This window comes from Cetorhinus maximus, chromosome 19 (genome assembly GCF_964194155.1).
Source record: "Cetorhinus maximus chromosome 19, sCetMax3.hap1.1, whole genome shotgun sequence".
In the NCBI taxonomy this organism is placed as follows: domain Eukaryota; kingdom Metazoa; phylum Chordata; class Chondrichthyes; order Lamniformes; family Cetorhinidae; genus Cetorhinus; species Cetorhinus maximus.
Window position 1 is genome coordinate 22113753 of NC_135897.1, and position 17954 is coordinate 22131706.

Consider the following 17954-nt stretch of genomic DNA (forward strand, 5'->3'; position numbering starts at 1 on the left):
CATCCAGCAGGACTGCATGCTCTGGCACTCACTTTGATCTGTCTGCGAGAACACATCTATTAAACATTAAATTTTGATTAGATCTAGTCTTGCTGATAATGTATGGTACACACCTCTCCAGCAGTCCTAGTTTCCACATTCAAACCATTGTTGCCCTTCACCACTCCTTCCCTCTTCTCCAGTTTCACCAGTAAAGAATGGGAGTTCACATGTTTGGGATCATGGCTTAATAGTTCCAATGTAATTAACAATTTACACAATCACAGATAAAAGTTACCCAAGTGAAGCACTTAGTGCAATGAACAAGGTGAACTGTGATCTCAGCCACTTTTACGCGGTGATCCTACTGTCGTCTCAGGTGAAGTGAAGGCTTCCTGCTTGTGTGTGTCTAGTTGCGGCAGAGATTCCCGTAGTTGTCATGTTTTTATAATGATGTAAAAGCACCAATTGCTCATAAGGGATTGGGTAAACATGTTGTGGGTTCATTTATTAATTCTATGCACATGTGAACAGATGCACATGGGTATATAGCTTGAAGGCACCAGCGACAAAGCTGTCCATCCTGCGCTCTCCTAAAAGCAAAAGTGAAACTAAAAATTGATCGCACGACACACTTCCTTTCTAGTGATGTCATGCTGAAATCCCTTAAAGGCATATTGCAACAGTAGCAGTCATTCTCATCGTGGAGGTGCCAATGGGGCCACTTCCAGACACTGCTGCCATAGCATCAATACAAGTGCAGCCTCATCATAGGTGTTGCTGCATAGATGGTCCCTGATTCAGAAAGGCCATGGAGGCTGATGCTGATGATGTTGCTGCTCCATTAAGGTGGCACCCTTATCCTCCTCATGGCTGCTTTAACTCTTTTGTGGCAGTCTGGATTACTAGGGAGGACCAACAGCTGGGGTGCAACTGATGTCCACTCCATGCATATATGTGCCATTAGTGCCAATGACTGGTCAATGTTACAGAGTGCTCTCCATGATCTTTATCACTCTCTCAATGGAGGAGCTCATGATTTCAAATCCCTGAGCTTGGTGGTGCACATGAGCTGAATGGACTCTTCCAGCCTCAGCCCATGAACCCACACTGCTTCAGGGAATTCCAACATTTGAGCAGACATCTCACACTGCTGGCCAAAGTAGAGCCGCCTTGCTTGTGACTCCCAAAACTGTGCATCTGTGTCCAGCTGAGCATGGCTGTGTCTGTCTTCTGTCCTCCAAAGGGGACTGTCTCCTGCCTCTCTTTCTGTACACTTGTGTTGTGCTCTTCACCCATGTACAGCCTTTCTAATGTGACAGCATCTGTGTTGGTGGTGGCTGCGTTTGAATGAGGTGACAATGCTGGCTCTGTGGTTCCATCTCAGCTGAGGGCTCAGATGACATTGCTGTGGCACTGACTGCACCCCCTCCACAACTGACCCTGTGGAGGAGATCATGAGAGCTCACCTCTGACAGCAGGTGCCTCTGCACAGCTGAAGTTTTCACATGTTGTCAAACAGGGAGCAGTGCACTCTCTGCCCTTTATCAGTGGAATTCAATATCTTTTCACCCTCTTCTACAGATATTCCCATCTCTTCATCCCTCACTTCCTTATGCAATGCCACCCTGGCTATGCCCATTGCTGCCTCCTCCACTGCAGTAAAGATGGTGAGCTGCGGCACTCTTCCTCATGTGTGAGCCCTCTCCGTAACATAGTGCATCCTCTTCTGCAAAGGCAAAAGGGAGACAGATAAGCCAATGCTGGCCTCTCTTGCCAGTTCCAGTGACTCATTTATACTGCATTTATCAGTGCTGCTTGCTCCTCAGTCGCACTAGTGATTTGAGCCTTGCTCATGGGTTAGTAATTATCCCAGGCACACATTTCTCTCATGGTCTCTCATATGCCCTCAGGCTGCTAGGGTGGTGTGCCTGTTGATAACTACAGACCTGGAGGCTGATCATTCAGGAACAAGACACCTCAGCTTTGTCACACAGCCTCTAGCCTCACTTCAAGGGCAGCATCACTAAGTCTTGGAGCTCCCCTGCCACGGATGAGTGGTCTCTGCTTCTCCTCCTCCTTGCTTCAGCCTGCCATTGTGTTGCAAGGCGGCTGCCACAACAATGGCTGCTGTCATTCCTCTAAGTTAGACCCACGCTTTCAGCCGCCTGCTTGCTTTCCACATCTGCCATTGCTAATGGGCCTGTCAGATGTTGTGAGTTTGGCATAAATGATCCTCGAAAGATGCTGAATCAAATTTCAGTGCTTGCCTCCATGTGGTCCACAAGTCAGAAATTTGTATGGCTCTTTTTTAAGGTATCCTTATATCATTCATACTGATTACCTTGATATTGTTTTCCTTGAGGCAGTTCCCCATAGAAGATATCCTTGTGGATTCTATATTCATGCATGTGGGAGACAAGTCCTGCACATTTAAGCTGCATTTTCTGGCGGGTGGTCTCCATGCTTTTGAGTCCAGCACAACGAAGGACCTTGTTGGATGTGATTTTTGTCCTGCATCAAATTCTCATGATGGACCTTAGGTGTCTTTGGTGAAAGTGTTCCAGAGATTTGATGTGGTGCCTATAGCAGAAACAGGATTCTGTGCCATATATCAGGGTGGTAAGCCCAATGGCCTGGTAGAGTTTGATTTTAGTCTTAAGCTTAATGCCATGCTGTTTTCAGACACAATCATGGAGTTTGAGCATAGGCAGAATTAGCTTTCTGGATATTTGAATGGATATCTTCATCAATAGTGGCATCCCCAGAGTCCACACTACCAACCAAGGTATAAGAATTTTTCTACAACCTTGAGACTGGTGCCATTCATGGGTCATTGCATGTGCCTGGTGCCGGCTGAAACACTTGGACTGCTCTTGGAGTCATTGATTTGGAGACCAAAGCTTTTGGCAGCACTCAAGAATTTGCCGTAGCCTGGATATCTTGTGGGCAGACAGAAGTTCTCTGATTACTGCTTCTGTGATTTTGGTGGAGGCATGCAGTCTGGACAGATCGAAGAGCTTCCCTGAATGGAAGCTAATGTTGATGCCTGCGGGGCATGTCTTTGGTGGTTGCTAGGCACTGAGGGAGTGGAATCACTTGGGATTAATGTTGATGCCTGGCTGATCTTGGGGCACCTTAATTGTCAAGCAAGCAAGCAATGTCGCCCTGCGCTTGTGGGAATGCTGACAGTCCTCTGTGTTTAACTAGCATCATCCTTGACAAAATGCATATAATTGATGGCCTTAGAAAATGAGGCATCCATGGCCTGGGTGCTGCAGTTGGGGGCACCAGATTAAGAGACCTGGGAGATGTCTCCACCAGATCCCTGGAAGGAGCCAGAGGTGAAGAAATTCTGGGATCTGGTGAGCTTGACAGCCACTGACAACACAAGCTGACCTAGTCCAATTGTTCCAGGAGGCTGCAGATGCCAACAACAAGCTGCAGCAAAAGATGAGCCTCCTGAGGTATGTTGCTCTGGCATGTTGTGGAAGCTCACCATTTGTCTATAGACCCTGTGCTGGGGGTCTGGCTTCCTTTGTGCTGCAGCCCTCTGCCCATTCCCCCTGTCCAGTCATGTGGCTGCAGAGAAGGAAGCAGCTTTTGGTGCTGCTGCAGGTGTGGCTGCCTCTGCTGCTCTCCATCAGAGGTCCAGGTTACTGCTGCATAAGTTGCTCCCATGATGCAGGGAGGGCTGACAGCAGGGGAATTGGGATGAAGGTGAGCAAACTCCAAGGCACTTGAAAGTAACCCCCAAAAGTTGAAATGGACAAGCAAAGTAGTGATTTCAGGCTCTTGAGACCAATCCTGCAAGCATAGGCCTTTCACTGTGGCTGGCCACAAGCCTAAATTCTTCCCAGCACATCAGTTTCATTAAGCATTCACTCTCTGCTGTGCACTCACCTCAGTGAGCCTGGCCCCATGTAGGGATTGGAGAATCTATGCACTGGCTGTTAAAGCCAGAATGAAGGGATTAAATTCAAAGCCAACTCTCTGTTTCCAATGTTTGAATGATTTTTCTGACAGCTGCAATGGGGTTCCTGCCTGCAAACCTGCCCAGTTCAAATCCAGAAGTGAGCAGGATCAGGCCTCCCACCCATCAGCAGTCTTCAGGGATTTAACCTTGCAAGAGCCCAGCTCCCTTTGGCAGTCAAAATTCTACCCCCCGTGTCTGCCTTCAGACCAGAAAACATATCAGAAATAGTAACGAACCTAGGGACTAATGAGAGTGAAAAATCCCTACATTCTGGAATAGTCCCAGTGGATTGAAAGGTAACAAATGTAACACAGTTATCCAAAAAATGGGGGAGAGAGAAAACTGGAAGCTACAGGCCAGTTAGCTGGACATCAGTCATCAGGAAAATGATGGAATCCTTTATTAAGGAAGTAAAGAGGGCACTTAGGGAATCATGTTAGGAAGAGTCAACCTAATTTTATGAGGGAAAACTGTACCGAGAACCCACCGATAAAAGTCAGTAGTCAACGGGAGTCAGAAAGAGAGCCTGAGGGAAAACAATGCTGGAAACCAACGGAAAAAAAGCGATGGTGCAGATTCAGCAGGAACGAGAGCGAACCTGAGGCAAAATAGTGCCAGAGACCAACAGGTAAAAGGGGCGCTGGAGAATCGGTGGACGTAAGAGACCGCAAGCCTGTGCTATTCAGCAAGAGAACACTGTGAGATCAAATCAAGGAAAGAAAAACAGGAAATTCATTCCAAAGACAGCAGGCAGGTGATTGGTTGTTTTGAGGGCCAGAAGGTGAGGAGTATGTCACTGAAGGATGTTGTGGACAGAGCAGCAGAGTGGAGTGAGTGTGTGCATCAGGGAGCAAGGTAAGAAAAAAACTAAAAGTATCATCAGCATGAGCAGGTTAAGTATAACAGTAAGTGAATTAATATCCAGAGTATAAGCACACTGCAGGTCTAGGACCATCTATTTTGTTTTACCTGTTCATGGGATGTGGGTGTCACTGGCTCGGCCAGCATTTATTGCCCACATTCCTAATTGCCCTTGAGAAGGTGATGGTCAGCTACCTTCTTGAACCTATTGAATATCTTGAACCTGTTGAATCAATTGAAATTAATAGCTGAAACAAGGTATGTTAACTAGATTCTAAAAGAGGAAACATAGATTTTTCGAACAACATAGCTGGGCAGCTAAGACCTGTTATTTGAAATTTCTGTGCCATGTGGGAACTTCAGGATAATTCATGTGTCTTGGGGAATCACATGTGTAGGAAATGACTCCAGCTGCGTGAGCTCAAGCTCAGGACTTCCAAGTTTCAGGGGCAGGTGAAGTCACTGCGGAGCGTCAGAGTTTCCTGGGTCGCATGTTCCAGGAGTGGTGACACCACAGGCAGCAAGAGTTCAGGACATTAGATGGGTGGCCATTCAGAAGAGTAGGAAGAGGCAGGAGATGCAGGATTCTTTGGAATGTGTGACACTCTTAAAACAATACTCAGCATTGGAGACTGCTGAGAGTGACAAAACCTTTAAAGGTGTGGTCCAGAAGGGAACAGCAAAGACTAGCAATGCAGTCCTTATTATAGGAGATTTCATAGAGGAAACAGGCATTTCCAGAACTGTCATTGTGAGTCCTGCCTGGAGTGCTGTCTCTCTGGTGCCAAGGTAAAGGACATCACAGAATGGGTGCAGAAATTTGTGTTACTCATCAGTACCAGTGACATAGAAGGCTGTGGAGGCCAGGTCATTGAGTGTATTTAAGACCGAGATAGATAGGTTCTTGATTGGTAAGGGGATCAAAAGTTACGGGGAGAAGGTGGGAGAATGGGGTTGAGAAACTTATCAGCCATGATTGAATGGCGGAGCAGACTCGATGGGCGAATGGTCTAATTTTTGCTCCTATGTCTTATGGTCTTATGGTCTTATAGAGAGGACAGGTATTGAGGTATAACAATCAGATTTTCAGGAGCTAGGGAGGAAAATAAGAAATTGGGCTCTTGAAACTAGAAGGACAATCAGAGACCTTTAGCTTGAAAGGAGCAGCAGGATGCCATGGGAGGTAAGTAAACCAAGATATCCTTTCTGCAACTTTTTCAATAATTAAATTAAAACCCCCTCCACAGGGTGACCTGTAGCCACTGCTGCACCCAGGCAGGCAGTGAGAGCATCTAAGCCTGCCTGAAACCTTGGATGCCCAGGCCTGCCACTGAAGGCCGCTTCCAAGCAGCTAAACTGTTCCCTACTATCTACAGAAATCTGGACCCTGACTAGAGGATCCCAGTCTACCACTGTTAACAGGCCTTAATAGTCCTTTAATTGGGTCAATTGGCTACTCATCATTTGTGAGCAAGCAGTCCCGCTGCCCCCACCCCGCCTTCCCACCTCACATCCCACCTCCGGAAAAATCACCAGGGAGCAGGATGGAGATGGGAAACCAGTACGCAGGCCAGTAGCGCAGAATTCTGCTCATTCTCCACCTCAGATCCTGGCCCAGAAGAGGCTAAGAATCCCACTCAGCTGGTAAGGATGCAGAGCCTCAGGCATCACTGGAAAAGAGGTTCTACCTAGACCAGCAGCAACAGATGTGCTCCCACACGTCAAGCTTCCCTCGGGCAGTCCGGGGTTATGGACTGAGAATGCAGAAGTCCATCCAACACATGTACACCATAATGGTTCAGGGCTTTGAGCACATGAGCTCCACCATTGAGACAGTGGCCAACCTCATGAAGAGCTATATGCAACAGCACTTGGAGTGCATGCAGGAACTGCACACTTACATACACAGGAAGCATGCCACACTATCTAGCATGGATTAATCAGTGGCACTGATGATGAAGGGATACCTGGAAGAGATGCCATTGGCGCCCCAGCTGGCAATCCCTTCCAGGCATCTGGAGTGCCAGGCAAGGGCTAAGGATGTCACTGAGGAGGATAAGGGTGTCACTGCTCATGGGGTACCTTCATCATCCATGGCTTCCTTGGCCCCTCTGACAGAGGGAGATAGAGAGTGCAGTGATGCAATGATCCAGGTACAGTAGCCTTTGGAGATATCCCCACAAACACCTCAATGATGAGGACGACTGCCACATGCATCTAATCCTTTAAGGCCACAAGGAAAGCATTACATAGAAGTGGTAGAGCAGACAGGCCACTGTGTCACACAAAGCACTGAGTGGGTCTCTGCAGTGTCTTCATACTGTAACTGCATTGTTTTCTTTTATGAGCACAAGGTAAATATTTTCACCTGAAACCAGGCATGTGAGCTTTCTTTTATTAATGGTGGGGCAAGAAAAGAGGAATGAATTGATGAAGGAGAACAAGGGTTCATCAATGGTGACGGTGAAACCTCCGGGAAGATGCATGTCCTTCATTGGCGGTAAGAGTTGACATGTTCCAGGCTGCAAATTCAATGGAAGTGTTTGCACAAGCAGCTCAGAGTGAGTTCCATACCATGCCAGCCATAAGAGTGCCTGAATCAATCTCTGATATTAATGGCTGCTAATGAGACCCCTGAGCCCTGTGTCAGGCCAGGCCATCTCCCTGTGCAGTTAGAGCACCTCAGTGTTCCTCATCTTCCACTCCATCTCCTCTTCTTTTTCCTCTTCCTCCGATAAGCTGAGTCCTCTCAGGGCCTCAGCATCCTCAACGTCCACACTTCTCTGAAGAGCCATCTTATGGTGTGTGCAGCGGACCACTACAGTCAATGAGACCTTGCAGATGAGTATTGCAGGATACCACCTGACCAGTTGAGGCAGCAGAACTGTATTGTCAGAAGCCCGGTGGCCTGCTCAATGCTGGTTCTAATGAACAGTTGGCTCCAGTTGTATCGTGCCTCTAATCCCAGGCTCTCACAGAGGTCTGAATATCCATCTCTTACAAGGAGAGATTGAGGAGAATGAGCACACGCTCTCAGGAGTATAGAAGAATGGGGTGACCTCATTGAAAATGTAAGATTCTGTAAGTGGTGGGGATAGTATAGTCTGACTGACTAACAAACAACAGTAGGGCACTGGTTGAGTAGCAGTGGTGGGGGGACAAATGTTGTTTTCCTGAGTGACAACAGTAGGTTTGTGCTCCATGAAACCACTGCCACTGCCCCTGGGTAGCACCTCAGCAATTCTAGTAATCTCTTGGAAGACAGACTGCTGGTCTGCTGTGACATCTTGCTAGCTCATGTGCATCCTGTAATCCTCAGGTATAATGGCAGCAGTCTGAACTAACATGGCAGCAAGCTGATCTTGCATGACTTGTGTGAATTTCCATTGAAGCACTCAGATTTCTGGTAGAGGCTGCATGTGCTACAGAGAAAGCTGAGACATCAGACTCTGGATCATGGATAGATCCACAAGTGTACTGATGGAGTTGGCTACCACAGGCTGTGTTGCCTGTCCAATGCCAAGGTTAAGGACATCTCTGGCCTGGAGAGGAACTTGAAGTGGGAGGGGAACCGATGACATAGGCAGGGCTAAAAAAGGTTCTGCTAAGGTTATTTGAACAACTAGGGGGCTAAACTAAAAAACTAAAAAAACAGAACCAAAGGTGGATTACTACCTGAAACACAAGCAAATTGGCATAGAGTAAATAAGATCAGAATTGAATGTGTAGCTCAAAGACTGGTGTGGGAGAAATGGGTTTCGATTCATAGGACATTGACACCAGTACTAAAGAGGAAGCTGTACCATTGGAATGGCATTCACCTGAACCACGCTAGGACCAGTGTCCTGGCAAGACATATAACTAGGGCTCTAGAGAGGGCTTTAAACTAAATAGTTGGTGGTGTTGGGGGTTGGGGGAGGATTCATGTAAGGGGTGATTTGGAACATTAAAGAGAAAAGACAAGACAATAGCGCAGAGTAGTGATACAGGTAATGGTAACCACAGTGTGAAAGGGGCATTGTATACAAAGATAAGAGTGCACCAGAAAGTACCATCAGAGTAGGTAAAAATGTGTTTAAACTAACATAGGGGAAGGAGAGTTCAGGTGAATTAAACTTAGAAATCCAAAGATAAAAGTTGAGGCAATAGAAAAGTATATCGATGTGGAAGAAGACAAGCTGAGTGGGTCAGGAAGGAACAGAGAGTTTAACGGTAACAGCACATCAGAGAGCAAGGTCCATGCAGAGACTGATAGTAATAAAATAACACTGAAGTCACTTAATCTGAATATGCAGAGCATCCGCAGTAAGACAGATGAATTAGGGGCTCAAATAGGGATAATGGTTTCAGTCTAATCAGCGTTACAAAGACATAGTTACAAGGTGACCAAGGTTGAGAAATAAAAATTCCAGGATCTACAACATTTTGAAAAGACAGGCAGAATGAAAAAGGAGGAGTAGTAGTGCTGATAACAGCGATAATAAACAATGACATAGACATTAGTGAGAAAAAAAACCTTGGCTCAGAAAATCAGTTTGGGTGGAAATGAGGAATAGCAAGTATCAAAAAACACAGGTAGGAGTAGTTTATAGCCCCCTAACAGTAGTTAGGAGCAGTTGGAACAGAGCATGAAAGAAGCAATTATTGCAGCTTGTAACAAAGGCAATATATTGTAATAGTTGTGGGGACTATTCTTAATGCAGACTGGGCTGGTAAAATTGGCAAAGATTGTCTGGAAGATGAGTTTGTAGAATACTTTTGTGATGGCTTCCTGGAGCAATATGTTGTGTAAACAACTCTGGATAAAGTTATTTTAGATCCAGTATTGTACAATGAGGCAGGAATTAGTAATGTCATAGTAAAACATGCACTCGGAAATAGTGATCATAATACAACTGAATTTCATATTCAGTTTGAAAACAACATATTCCAATTACAAACAAGAATCTTAAACTTAACCAAACTTAAAATAGGTATGAGAAGAGAGCTGGCTAACGTTGATTGGATAACCAGACTAAAAGGTATGGTGGTATATAAACAGTGGGAAACATTTAAAGAAACAATTTGACATATTCAACAAAAATACATTCCACTGAAAAACAAAAACTCAGCAAGATCCATCTGTGACTTACTAAGGAAGTTGAGGAAAGTAGATTAAAAGAAGAGGCTGATAATGCTGTAAAGAATAGAAGTAAGTCTGAGGATTGGGAATGTTTTAGAAACCAGCACAGGACCACCAAAAAGTTGATAAAAAAAGGTAAAAAATAGAACATGAGAACAGACTACAGCCACAAATATAAAAAACTTTGTGAGAGCACTTTTTCTCTTTCATGGGATGAGGGCAACATTTGTCACCCATCCCTAATTGCCCTTGAACTGAATGGCTTGCTAGGCCATTTCAGAGGGTAATTAAAGGTCAACAATATTGCTGTAGGTCTGGAGTTACATGTAGGCTAGGCCAGGGAATGATGGAAAATTTCCTAAAGGACATTAGTGAACTAGATTGGGGATAATTGATGATAGTTTTTATGGTCACCATTACTGAGACTAGCTTTAGATTCCAGATTATTAATTGAATCAAAATTCCACCAGCCACCATGGTAGGATTTGAATCCATGTCCCCAAGTCTGGCCTGGGCCTCCAGATCACTAGTCCAGTGACATTGCCATTATGCCACCATCTCTTCTCAGAAAGCATTTTACAAGTATATAAAAAGGAAGAGTAGCTAAAGTAAACATTGGTCCCCTACAAGCAGAGACAGGAGAAATTATCATGGGGAATGCGAAATGGCAGAGACATTGAACAAATATATAGCGTCTGTCTTCACAGTAGAAGACACAAGTTACATATCAGAAATAGAGGGTAACCTAGGGGTGAATAAGAATTAGGAATTTAGGGTAATTAATATCAGCAGAGAAAAAGTACAGGAGAAACTCAAGGTACTAAAATCTAACAGATCACCAGGACCTGATGGTCTACATCCTAGGGTTCTAAAAGAGATAGCTGCAGCGATAGTTGATGGTCTGGCTCTAATTTTCCAAAATTCCCTCTAATGGTCCCAGCAAATTGGAAGTTAGCAAATGTGACACCACTATTCAAGAAAGAAGGGAAAGAAAAACCAGGGATCTACAGGCCAGTTAGCCTGGCATCAATCATTGGGAAAGTGCTGTAATCTATTATTAAGGAAGTCTTAGCAATGGACTTAGAAAAACATAGTATGATTAGAACAAGACAACATGGTTTTACAAAATGAAAAACTTGTTTGACAAATTTATTAGAGTTTTTTGAGAATGTAACTAAGTAGGGTAGATAATGGGGAACCAGTAGGTGTTGTATACTTGGATTTCCAAAAGGCATTAGATAAGGTTCCACACAAAAGGTTAATATGCAAGATAAGGGCTTATGGAGTTAGAGGGGTGGTGATATATTAGCATGGATAGAGAATTGGTTAATAGACAGGATGCAGAGAGTATCGATAAGTGGGCCATTTTTAAGTTGGCAGGATGTGACTAGTGGAGTGCTGCATGGATCAGTACTGGAGCCTCAGCTATTTACAACCTATATTAATGGCTTAGATGAAGAGACAGGGAGTAATAAACCTAACTTTGCTGAAAATACAAAGATAGGTACAAATGCAAGCTGTGAGGAGGACACAAAGAGGCTGCAAAAAGACATAGACAGGTTGAGTGAGTTGGCAGCAAGGCAAATGGAGTATAAAGTGGGTAGGTGTGAAGTTATTCACTTTGATCATAAGAATAGAAAAGCAGAATATTTTTTAAAAGGCATGAAACTTGTAAATGTTGATGTTCAGAGCGACTAGTGTGTACTTGTACAAGGAACACAAAAGGTTAGCATGCAGGCACAGCAAGCAATTAAGAAAGCAAATGGCAATTTATCCTTTATTATAAGGGGTTGAAGTACAAGAATAAATGAGTCTTGCAACAATTATACAGGGCTTTGGCGAAATCACAACTAGACTACTGGGTAAAATTTTTCATTTGGCGTACGGGGCGTGTGCCCGACACATTCAATCGTGAAATAGCGTGCGATGACGTTGGACGAGCATCCCAACGTCATCAAGCACTCGCGTGATATTTCGGTCGGCGGGCGCAGGTGAGAGTCAGCAGCGTGCCCACCAATGACTAGAATGCCTATTAAGGTCATTAAAGTAGCAATTGACTGTGATTTTTCGCTGACCGTCCAACATTACAGTTGGCGGGTGGGTGAATCTGCCAGGCGGACTTTGCCTTTTTGATGAAACCTCATCCAAGGGTGGAATGAGGTTTCCCCTTTTAATTTTAAAAAATAAAAATGTTTGGACAGAATTTTTATCATCTATATTTTCAAGTGAGTGCATCTGATGTGTGAACATTTTTTTCTGCAGTTTCAAATCTTTCTGCTTGATTTTAAATTCTTCAGTTCCCTGAGGCAGCTCTCTGCCTTCAGGGAGCTTTCATTATGCGCTCTCCCGCGCCTGCACAGACATCAGTGCTCGCCCTCCCCACCCCAGCAACGCTGAGCCTTTAAGCACGCATTTCGCATTGGCTGACCGTTAATTGGACAGCCAGCGTGAAGTCACGGTCGGGGGCTGATTGCAGTCGACGGTCCATTCCCCGGCCGTTCCTGGGCCTGCAGATAGCGGCTGCCCGCCGACCTGAAAATTCTACCCCCTGTGTTTAATTTTGGTCTCCTTACTTAAGGAAGGATATACTTGCATTGAAGGCAGTCCAGCAAACGTACAGTAGATTGGTCCCTGGGTTGAGAGGCTGAGTAAATTGGATCTGTACTCTCTGGAGTTTAGAAGAAGGAGAAACATTCAAGATTATGAAGGAGCTTGACAGGGTAAACATTGAAAGGTTGTTTGCCCTGGCTGGGGAGTCTGAAACAAGGGGGCATAGTTTCAGGATGAGGGCCTGATCATTTAGGACTAGAATGGGGAGAAGATTCAGAATCAAGAAAGAGTTGTGAATCTTTGGAATGCTCTATTCCAGAGGGTTGTGGATGTGTCATCACTGAATATATTGAAGGCTGGGATTGAGAAATTTTTGGTCTCTCAGGGGAACCAAGGAGTATGGGGAGCGGGCAGGAAAGTGGAGTTGAAGCCCAAGATCAGCCATGATCATACTGAATGTTGGAGCAGGCTTGATGGGCCGTGTGGTCTTCTCTTTCTTATGCTCTTCCATGATGGAAAGGATGGGCTGCAAGCTCAGCCCAAAGGCCCGTGCAATGTATCATGCATTTTGTTGTACATAGCCAGCAGTGTTCTTCTGTCAGCTGCCCCATCGTTGTCCTCATCTGAGTCCTACACAGAGGAACCTATATGCAGCCTCACTCTCTGGAGTTATCTTTTCCTCCTGCCCTGGCTGCAGGTTACCACGTCAGGTATCTCGCCCTGTAAAAGGCAGATCCTGCCTCTGTGCTATTCTCTCAAATACAATCAGTGTCAATTTCTGAGCCGGTGGCTGTGAATTTAAAATCAAGCGATGATGTTTCATCACTCTCTTCTTTCTGTTCTTCCACTGCCTGGCCAAGATGCAATCGTTTGGGTATCTGAAAGGAAGAAAACACAAGTGTGATGTTGCGGAATGGAGAAGTGGGTTTGGGGGGAAGGGTTGTGGAAGAGGTGTAATGCTTACACCATCTGCAACTTGTAAATTAAAAGAGATTGTGGGAAAAGGGTGATGTGGAATGTGAGGAGGACTGGCTATGAGGATACTGTCATCTCCCATGGTTTTGGTCTTTCCAATGGCCACAGCTGCAACAATGGAAATCCCAGTAATGGTCAGCACCGTCTCTTACATTGTGGTTAGGACATGCAGGTGTGCCTGTCCTCCTCCAGTGAGTTCCTGCTGCCTACAGTTGTGTTCTACCTTTTCCTGCAAGAGAGAGGGAAGTGTCAGTGAGTGCCATGCAATCAGTGTGGGTGATATGGCTGTCATGTTCCTCCCATGTCGTACCATTATTCAATATTTCCCAGGTCAGTTTCATTTCCTGCATGGGGCTAGCCACTCAACATATTGGCTCTTGCTTAGGCATCCAGCCAATCAACACCACAGTTAGTGCTAGTTGGATGTGAAATTTAAAGGACGAAGTTGCATGCTACCTGCATTGCAGTCAACAGGCGCAGGTCGATCGTACATCATCATCTCTGAAGAAGAATCATACAGACTCGAAATGTAACTCTGTCTTTCTCCCAACAGATGCTGTTAGACATGCTGAATTTTCCAGCATTTTCTGTTTTAGTTTCAGATTTCCAGCATCCGCAACATTTTGCTTTTATCGTGTCTGTATGTTTTTGGGGGGTTATCAAATTTCGCCCTCAACTATTTCAATATTCTCCTGACTGACCTACCTTGCTCCACCCTCCTTGTAAAATTTAGCTTGTACAAATTTTTGTTGACCTTCTATTAACTTGTGCTATTCATTGATCTAATCTGTTCTTCCTGGCCTACATTGGCACCAGATCCTTCAGCTCTTTGATTTGCTGGTTTTGGCAATGTAGTGGTTATGTTACCTGACTAACAATCCAAAGGTTGCGAGTTCAAATCTTCTCATGGCAGCTTGAGAGTTTGCAATCAAGTTCAAAAAATCATTGGAAATGAAAATTACTATCAGTAAAAAAATGATCATGAAGCTAACAGATTTTATTAAAACGAAACTCCAGACAATGTTGTTGACTCTGCACTTTCTCGCAAGCCAGGGCAAATAGGAATGGGTAATAAATGCCTACATTCTCAGCATTTATTTTAAAAAATTCTCAACTTGGTGTTTTAAATCCCTTCTTGGTCTGGCCCCAACAACCCCACCCAAAATTTGTTCCTTTGACCAACCCCTTGTCATCCGACCTCCATGTTTGGATTTTGTGCCTCCAGTCACAATGCTTTGAAAGCCCCTCCCTAAAGCCCCGTACTCTCTTCCTTTTCTTCATTTTGGTCATTCTTTAAAATTCAACTGTTTGGCTAAATATTTGGTTACTCTTCCTAAAATGTCCTCCTTTGGACTAGTGTCCATTCTTTAGATTGCGCTTTGGGACGTTTTACCCTGTTAAAGGCATTTTAAAAGTGTTATTGTAGTTTCCTGCAAACCACATGCTAATAACTCTGTGAATGGTAGCATCTGAGTGACTCTGCTGATATCCATTTCTTCTAATCATCACTTGTTGACATGCCTCTCACTTTCTCTTTGCAGACTGAAGGTTTCTTGCAGTATGCTGAATATTGTAACAACCATGTCAATGCTCTTTCTGAATGGGCTAGACTCATAGTAGTAGAAAAATATGCCTACTTTTTTGAGGTCTGTCGAATGCATCAGCATATGATGAGCCTTCCTTTCGATGGGTTTCTGTTAATGCCAGTGCAGAAGATCTGTAAATATCCATTACTGTTGACGGAGCTGCTTAAAGCCACTCCACCTGAACACAGGTAAGCACTAAAGTTGGTGCCTCGTGACTTCAGTTGGTACAAGTATGAAAAAGGGCAAAACCCATGCACCAGCCCTTGCACGTACAGAATTGGAGTACAGCAGATCATTATCTGAATATGCGGTATGTGGTGATCTGTTATCACATAAAGTTTCACCAGTTACTTTGTTCATTGTTACAATAAATTACAAAATGATAGTGAAATTTTATCCCATACAGTGAGTTCCCAATCTCAGCTTTGCTTCACAGAGATGGAGCAGTGAACCAAGCACTTTTCTGGACGAAAAGGACTGGGAGGGTGAGTCACTTCACGCCAGTCTTAAAAACTCTATGTAACCTACATAATCAGCACTGTCCTGAGAAAAGGCTGGGTGCCGCTTTACTGGAAAAATGGCGCACAGTGGGAAATAATTCACACAGATTCATCTCACCACTGATTTTAATTACTAATCACAGAATTTATTAGGAAGCAAAACCAAGTTTTGCGGGATATTACAATCCTGCCAAACTGAATGGAGATTTAAATGGCTCGCCTCATCCGCTGGTGGGAGACGTGCTGGGACGGGTTGTAAAATCCTGCCCATTGACTTCTAACTGGTTTATCCAGTGCTTAGATGGACTATTCACAACAGTAAAGGTACAGATTTGATATTATCTGGGTTAACTGATCTAGCTGGATTGGGAGGAAGAACTCTTCAATTGGCTTCAGTGCTATCATTTAGGAAGAGGGAAATCCTTTTTCCCAAATTCCCACTTCCGATCACCATCCGGTGACTTTTCTAGAAGATGCACATGCATAGCTCTCAGTTGAAGGCAGGGTTGAACTCGGTCATCGTGCCCCCACAGTTCAACAATATGCTGACTCTCACTGTTTCTGTGTTAAAGCTCACAAATTAATGTAAGTAACATGGATGAAGCACTGAATGGCAACTGGCACTGATGGACCTGTACTTCAGCAAAGAATCAATGCCAATGGGAGAGAAAGAGAGGTAGATAAATTAAAACACACGCCATTTATGGCTCTGCTGTGCACAACAGGCTATCCTGGATCCCCCAACGTTATTTTGGGTCCCAGTACATGTGCTGTGGAATCAATAAGCACGAGTATGGCAGCATACTAATCAGTTTTTATGAAATAAATGGGCTAACCATCTTTTCTTAATAACAATGAGGGGGAGACATTAAATGCTCATTAAATGTGTTATCCGACCGACTAATTTCAATACTACAATTTTTTTCTTAACTTAGGGGGAGTTTGTCTAGCAATTTTAAATACCAGGAAAAGTGTACTCTGCTGAAGTGAATTTTGTATAAAATTGCCTTGTTTCTTATCGCTGCTGATTGAGCCAAGGTATGTGGAGAAGACCAAGACAAGGAAAAGCATGTCTTTTTTTTAAATGTGGAGGAAAGTACAAAATGATAAACTTTCAACTCTCCCACTGTGGGCGGCAATCTGGCAGAGCAGATTAGCAACCCATTTGTGGAAGCAGTCTGATTTTCCTTTCATTGATTTCAGAGGTGTGAAACATTGCTGGAAGGAAAATCAGGTGGGTTCCACAATGGCTAAATGCAGAGGAGGTGAAGCCAAAAATTTTGCCCCCTACCATTCAATAAAATTGAAGAAAAAGTGGAACTGCTATTTCATTTGCTACCATTCGATACAGAGAATGTAGCACTAAATGACACAACAGCTACACTTGGGAAATGAACACCCTGTGTACTGTACCCACATGCTTCCCTCCTGATGTATTAGTGCTGTTATAACATGAACAGTATTACTACTGGTCTCTTCTTCATTCACCAAGGGATTTGAAGAATGTGGAAGCTGCTGTGGTTGCCATGAAGAAAGTCCTTGATGCAATTAATACTCAGAAGGGAGAGGATGAGACTGAAGATAAAATCTTAAAATTACAGAATATCATTTTAGATTGGCAGGTAAAAACAGACAATTCAAGAACATTTTGTTGCTTCCTCCCTCTACTCTTTTCAATCCCTCCCACTTTGAGATAAAACCTAGAAGTTGTTTTATGCATTGCCTTTTTACAGAGATTTACTGGATAACGATGTAACATGCATATAAATCAACCCCGCCAAGTCTATGTTAAATCATGCAATTTGGTTTGCTTTTTTCTTTTCATTCAACATTAAATGTACCATTTCTTCTTTTGCTGCTTTTCCCTTTTCATTTGTTATGCCCCATACATGGAATCATTGTTCCCAAGGATGGTCAAAATGGTTTAGATGCAAGTCATTGGTGAGACAACTTCAGCCCAAATATTTTCCAAGTGTTTGATTTATTGCTGAGTGAATCCGTAATTCATTCCGCTAACAAATCCGATAATCCGATAAGGTCAAACCACGTCTCTGCATGGTTTCTATCATTGTACTTGCAGATTTCTGATCAACACATACAAACATATGAACATATGAATTAGGAGCAGGAGTAGGCTATTTGGCCCCTCGAGCCTGCTCCACTATTCGGTAAGATCATGGCTGATTTTATTGTGGCCTAACTCCACTTTCCGACTACCCCTATACCCTTTGACTCCTTTGTCAATCAAGAACCCATCTAATTCAGCCCTAAAAAATATTCAATAACTCTGCCCCCACCACTATCTGGGAAAGAATCATGAGCCTCTGAGAGAGAAAAATCTGTCCTCATCTCCGTCTTTTGGCCTGTTATTTGGCCTGTTGATGCATTATTGCATTAGTCTGCCA